Source organism: Pseudonaja textilis, chromosome 5 (assembly GCF_049901715.1).
Source record: "Pseudonaja textilis isolate UNSWEBS1 chromosome 5, rPseTex1.2, whole genome shotgun sequence".
Classification (NCBI taxonomy): Eukaryota; Metazoa; Chordata; class Lepidosauria; order Squamata; family Elapidae; genus Pseudonaja; species Pseudonaja textilis.
The window spans coordinates 48,534,289-48,540,288 of record NC_141994.1 but is presented as its reverse complement, the minus strand read 5'-3'; positions in this window follow the sequence as shown (position 1 = coordinate 48,540,288).

Genomic DNA, 6,000 nt, shown 5'->3' with positions numbered 1-6,000 from the left:
GCTTAGGTTTCCATTAAATAAAGGATGTGTTTCACTCTTTCTCTTTCAACTGAACAGACTTCAGAAGAGTAATAATGTTTGTCTGACCCCAGCCTAACAGTCTGCAGAATATTAAATGGATAATTATTAACTATTTTGTCTAAATCTTACTAGCATTTTTTTCTCAGTATAATTCATCTGCTCTGGAGACTTTTTTGCCAACATGCAAACTGTAATTTTAGATCATTATGAAAATAATATTTTTTTCACCTTTGTTCTGTTATTTGATGTGTGAATATACCGCAGTTAAAGTGTGCATTCTACTATTCATATAGATAAGCTAAAGCATGGTACCACATTTTGAAACTGTTTTTTCATATACATACAAGTCTTCTATGAATCCGAAGGAAATTAATCACTGGAATGAAACCTACATCACTATATAAGCAAATTCTGCCTGTGAAACAAATCTTTGAAAAATCCTTTTGGATTATGAGGCTAAACCATAGTAAATGGATGGCTCTTTTGGCTCCAGGGAAAGGAAAAGAAAGGAAACTTCTCAATATAATCTGGAAATCTCTGTATGCCAGCAGATATGTAACATCAGTTGGTTATGTTCCGGGCTGTCATTATTTGTATGGTCATTCAGAAGACTCTACTTAGCTGCAGCTGCAAATATTGAGTGGGAAAAATATGCTCTTCTGTCATTGATGGGAGCAATATATAAGATACATATTTCCTGAACTACATTCCTATATTTCTTTGTTGTACAGGCATTATTGCGTTTAGGGAAGAGGCTAATAAGGATGGATGGATGGATGGATGGATGGATGACATTAGATAAGCAGTTCTGGCTATTGGAGGGTTAACACAAAGGCACAGTAAAAACAGGAGGGGGAAGAGCAAAGACAAATTATAGAATGAGAAGAAGAGGAAAGCAGAGGCAGGGAACAGTTGGATGGATGTACTGAAAGTAGATTACAGAGAGGGGAGGTGAATCGCAGGCCAAATCTTTCATCTCAACTTCAGAAATTCTGCTCGGTCTGTTTTTTCAGGCTCTGGAATGAGGGCTTCTTCATGTTTCCAGTTACTGCTTCTTCAGGTCCAGGAGGAGTCTAATAAAAGTGAGTAAGTGCAGCTTACAAGGGAGAAGACAGCTAGTTACAGGGTGGCTTTTCCAGAGCTCTGCAGGTTGCACAGAGACAGAAGGAGGGAGTAAATGTTGCTGGAGTCACCAGATTCAGGGGGCAAGCTCTGCCTACTTTTAGTGGGGAGAATTTCAGCAGGTGTGTTTTCTTGCGTGACAGTTTTATGTTCAGGCGAGGCAAAGAAGAAACAACTCTAATCTGAGGAAGAAAATGATGCAGAGAGCTGCATACCATCTCCAAATAGGGCATGTGGCAGTGGACAATGACTGGATGGGTGAAGCTCAGAACCAGTCCAGCTGGAGGGCCACAGACGAATAAAACTGTATATTCCATTACTGGACAAAGGGGGTGAAGAACAGATAGCAGTTCAGTGCTTTTTGAAGGTGTTTTCTTTAGGTAAGTGACGCATGGCTGCAGATATGACAGCATTTGTTTTATGCTTTATTAACTTTGCATGGTACTGTGCTCTGTTAGTATTATAACGCTTTTTCTCTTTGACAATTCTCTTTGTTCGCCTTTGTAATTTTTGTTTGATGAATAAAATTAACAATAATTTTAATAATAATAACTTTTGTTTGTTGAATAAAATAAATATACCTTTGGAATCTCTTTCTGCCAAGGATAAAGCTGCAGAAAGTACCAGGTCTTTGTGTTGAACCTCAAAGCACTCCAGAAGCAAGTAGTAGAAAGAGTGCATTTCAAGAGGCTTTATGATTCTGGAATAAGGCGCAGTCCTTGGGACCAGAGGGTTTGTCTTCTGAAATTTTGGACTTGTGCTGGAGCCCCTCATCAGGGAACTTCTTTCTAGCAGAGTCCGAAAGCTTGGAAGACAAAACCTCTGGTCCTGATGATAGACCCAGATTGGATCCTGCACTAATCACACCAATTATGTGCTTTCCCAGTAATCTTACTTGAGAATATATTATTATCACACAGAGTTAAAAATTGAAAATATTAAAACAAACCTGGTGCATTTTTCCTCCAATTGGGATTTAGTAACTTGCAATCTCCAGGCTCTTTTCCCTGGCAGAATTTCTTTCTGTTGATGAAACAAACATAGACAGCTGTGGGATTGTACTCATAATAACTTGGTGGCCCCTTCTTTAAGGCATCAAGGTTGAGGCTTTTTTACAACCAATTTTTGGAACAGTACATACTGTAAACAAGCTAAGTGCGGCATAATCAGGAGGTGCAAACTGTCACTATTGCTTATTCTATGCAAATCAGAATTATTCACTTAACATGAACAGTGGAAAGGAGACTGCAGAAATACAAAAAAAGACCGTCAAATGCAAAAACCTCAATTGTATGCATCAGAAACAAGCCTAAAGGCTGAACCCGGTTAAATCAAGTTAGAGCCACAGAAAGACAATAATTTTATTCAGTGATTCCACATGCTCAGCTCTGATATGAAGTTATGAAAAATCTACAAAATCTATTTGTCCACAAGGACCAAAGAATGTGAGTATGTATTGATTGTCCCTTGCAGATACCCAATTTTTCTTAAAATCATATACTGAGTTCATTCATTATACTAAGCCATAATGTTATATAATTGGTTTTGGTTTAGTATGATGTATGAACCTAAAGTCATATGTGAATCAAATTATTATGAGTAATGAAAGTTTTTTTTTCTTTTCATCCACGCATTATGTGCCAGGGCTCCTATCATTCCCAAGATTGAGAGGAATCCAAAGTTCAGTTTTTCATAGGGAAAATGTAAAAGAGAGGATCTGCTTCAAAACCTAGCAAATTATACAGGATCACAAACAAAGAAAAAAAGATTTAACAGCTATGAGGAAAATGGCTGGATAAAAGAGGGAAGCGAGAAGTTTTTATTTTGACCCTCATAAAACGAAAGACGATTTGAACTCACACCCTGAGTAATGGAGAAGGAGCTTTATAGCTCAATATCAGCACACTAAACTAGCATATTTAGGGTAGGCATCAAAAAGATATTGGTTGGATACATGAAATATACTAAGCTGTGGTTTATTTTAATGATGATTTGTTGAATAAACCACAGTGGCTAGATTAAGACATGATATTGCAACAAACCATAGCTTACAAATGGCAGTGGCTGGATTCCCACACAGTATACAAAGCCCAACCATACAAACTCATGATGTAGGAGAAGGATATAGTTACCTTCACAAACAAATCCCAGAGCCAGATGTCCAAGATGTCAAATTCAAGCCCCTTAGGTAGAGCCTAACATACAGTAGCACTACCCAATTCTGTATGTCACTGGATAGCAGATGGGTGCCAAAACTCCAGCCGGTGCCATTCAGATTAACAGGTTTGAATGTTGATCAAAGCTGCTATGTTCATTTTTTGTGGACCCTACTGTCATATTTCTATTCTTCCTCTGCTCCTGTGTTTAAACATTGTCACACATTAATACATTTCAGCCAAAATTATTTTCTCCCAACCTATATGCTAAGCTTAACCTGTTGAATGCATGTGTCAGATTTCTGCAAAGACAAAGCAGGAAAGTAGCAGTGTAGAGAAGCAATCGCCTCCGTAGCTGACTTTTCATTCACTAATGGTGTCCTGGGTACAGGATGCTTTCTTCAAGACAGTATGAGTGGTCCCTACTTCTGTCTTTTAGGTACTAAGTAAATTCTAGGCATTTTATAAATACTTGTTTTATTTACCAAGGGAGATCTTTATCTATTACTAGCCATGTATTTTACACTCTTGAATTTTATCTGTGCCTTTCTTAATGCATCTATTTTCTATGTACAGTATTTTTGCTTTGAGAAAAGCAGGCATTTGATGCACATAAATTGAAACTAAAAAGCATTTGGGATTTTGTGTGTGTGTGTGTGTTCATGATAAGCAACATACAGAGTCATCAAATATTTAAAAATTGTAATGTTTGTAATTGTTTTATTTCATTTTAATTCTGATTGTTGCACAGAGTCACTTGTTATGATGGGCAGTTTAGGTAGTCCTCAGCTCACGATCATTCGTTTAGTGAGCATTCGAAGTTACAACAGCACTTGAAAAAAGTGGTTTATGCCCATTTTTCAAACTTACAACTGTGGCAGCATCCCTATCGTCACATGTTCAGAATTTGGATGCTTGGCAACTGGCATATATTTATGATCGCTGCAATGTCCCAGGGCCAATATTTGTGACCTTCTGACAAGCAAAGTCAATGGGGAAGCCAGATTCACTTAACAACCGTGTTACCTACTTAACAACTGCAGCGATTCAGTTAACACTTATGGCAGGAAAGGTCATAAAACGGGGCAAAATTCACTTAACTCTTGCTTAGCGTCAGAAATTTGGGGCTCAATTATGGTCATAAGTTGAGGATTACTTGGCAATTGAATGAAGAAATCAAATAATATGCCAGTCCTGATCAGATTCCTATTTGTTTTGTATAGTTCAGAAGTATGGAATTGCTTTTGTTTGCTGTTTCAGGTTGCAAACATTTTTGCCCTGCTTATTTGAAACGATGGTTGCTGTATATAGATTTACCTTTGAAAATATTAAACACAAACATGTATATATAGTAATGCCAAGATACAAATTTAGAACAAGTATATAGTCCTTGTTCCAAGGAGCTTATAATGTAAAGTTTAACACAAATGTTATTATATAGTCCTTGCTCCAAGGAGCTTTTAATATAAACTTTAACACAAATATTAAACGAAATCATAGCTAGCTTGGGCAGGATGTGCAAACAGTATATTCAGTTCTTCAAGTTGTAGATGATCTGGGACATAGTTTGGCAGGGATGGACAAGCTTTGGGTCACTGTACAGCTGAAGAAGATTGCCTTGGGGAAGCAAGACAAAGGTTGAAAAAACAAAAGTGTGTTTTAACACAGACATAGAGAAAGTGTGAGTAAGAAGATGAGATTCATTCCTCCTTGATTCATTAGATTCAGTCTTCCCTAGCCAGAACTCCCCAGCCAGCACTTCTGGGAATTGCAGTCCACACATTTTCCAAATGCCAAAGTTGAGAAACACAGCACTTTGATATAAAAGGCGGGGGGGGGGGGGATTCTGTTGCTATAGTTAAGCTTAATAAAGTATAGTTCCAGCTACATTTGTTGAGTCTGCTTCTTTTCTTGGGCTACCTCGAAGGGCTGACAGCCACTTAGAGCCAGTCCAGCCCAATTTTTGCAATTCTTAGATCCCCCATGAATCAGGAGGAATCTTCTACCACCTTCTCTAACTGATTTTATTCAAATGTGTTATTTAGAAAAAGTGCTGTCAGACTCTACCATAGACTAACACGGTTCTCCTCTTACAATATCAACATACAGCAACACTGAAAAGAGTGGGAGGACACAATATTTTTGACCTTGAAGCCTTGCACATTATTTGTCCTACCCACTTTAACCATACCCCCTCCATTCTTTTACTCATGTAATTTAAATGTGGCACTTCTTCCTCTTGCCTTCCCACAACTCTGCCAATGCAGAGCTTGTCGATCAGAAAGGTCGGCAGTTCAGTGGTTCGAACCCCTAGCACTGCATTACAAAGTGAGCTTCTGTTACTTGTCCCAGCTTCTGCCAACCTAGCAGTTTGAAAGCACATAAAAAATGCAAGTAGAAAAATAGGAACCATTTTGATGGGAAGGTAACAACGTTCCATGCGCCTTCGGGCGTTTAGTCATGCTGGCCACATGACCATGGAGACATCTTCGGACAGCGCTGGTTCTTCGGCTTGTAACGGAGATGAGCACCGCCCCCTAGAGTCGGACACGACTAGCACGTATATTGGGCTTGAGTGGTAGGTTGCTTAAAATAGGAGAATTGCAGAAGTAAGATGGTGCCCCAGATCACTGATGCTGAGTGCTGTCAAGAGTTAGTAGCAACAATGAACACCTTATCCTGTGTCCCCTGTATGGGCTTT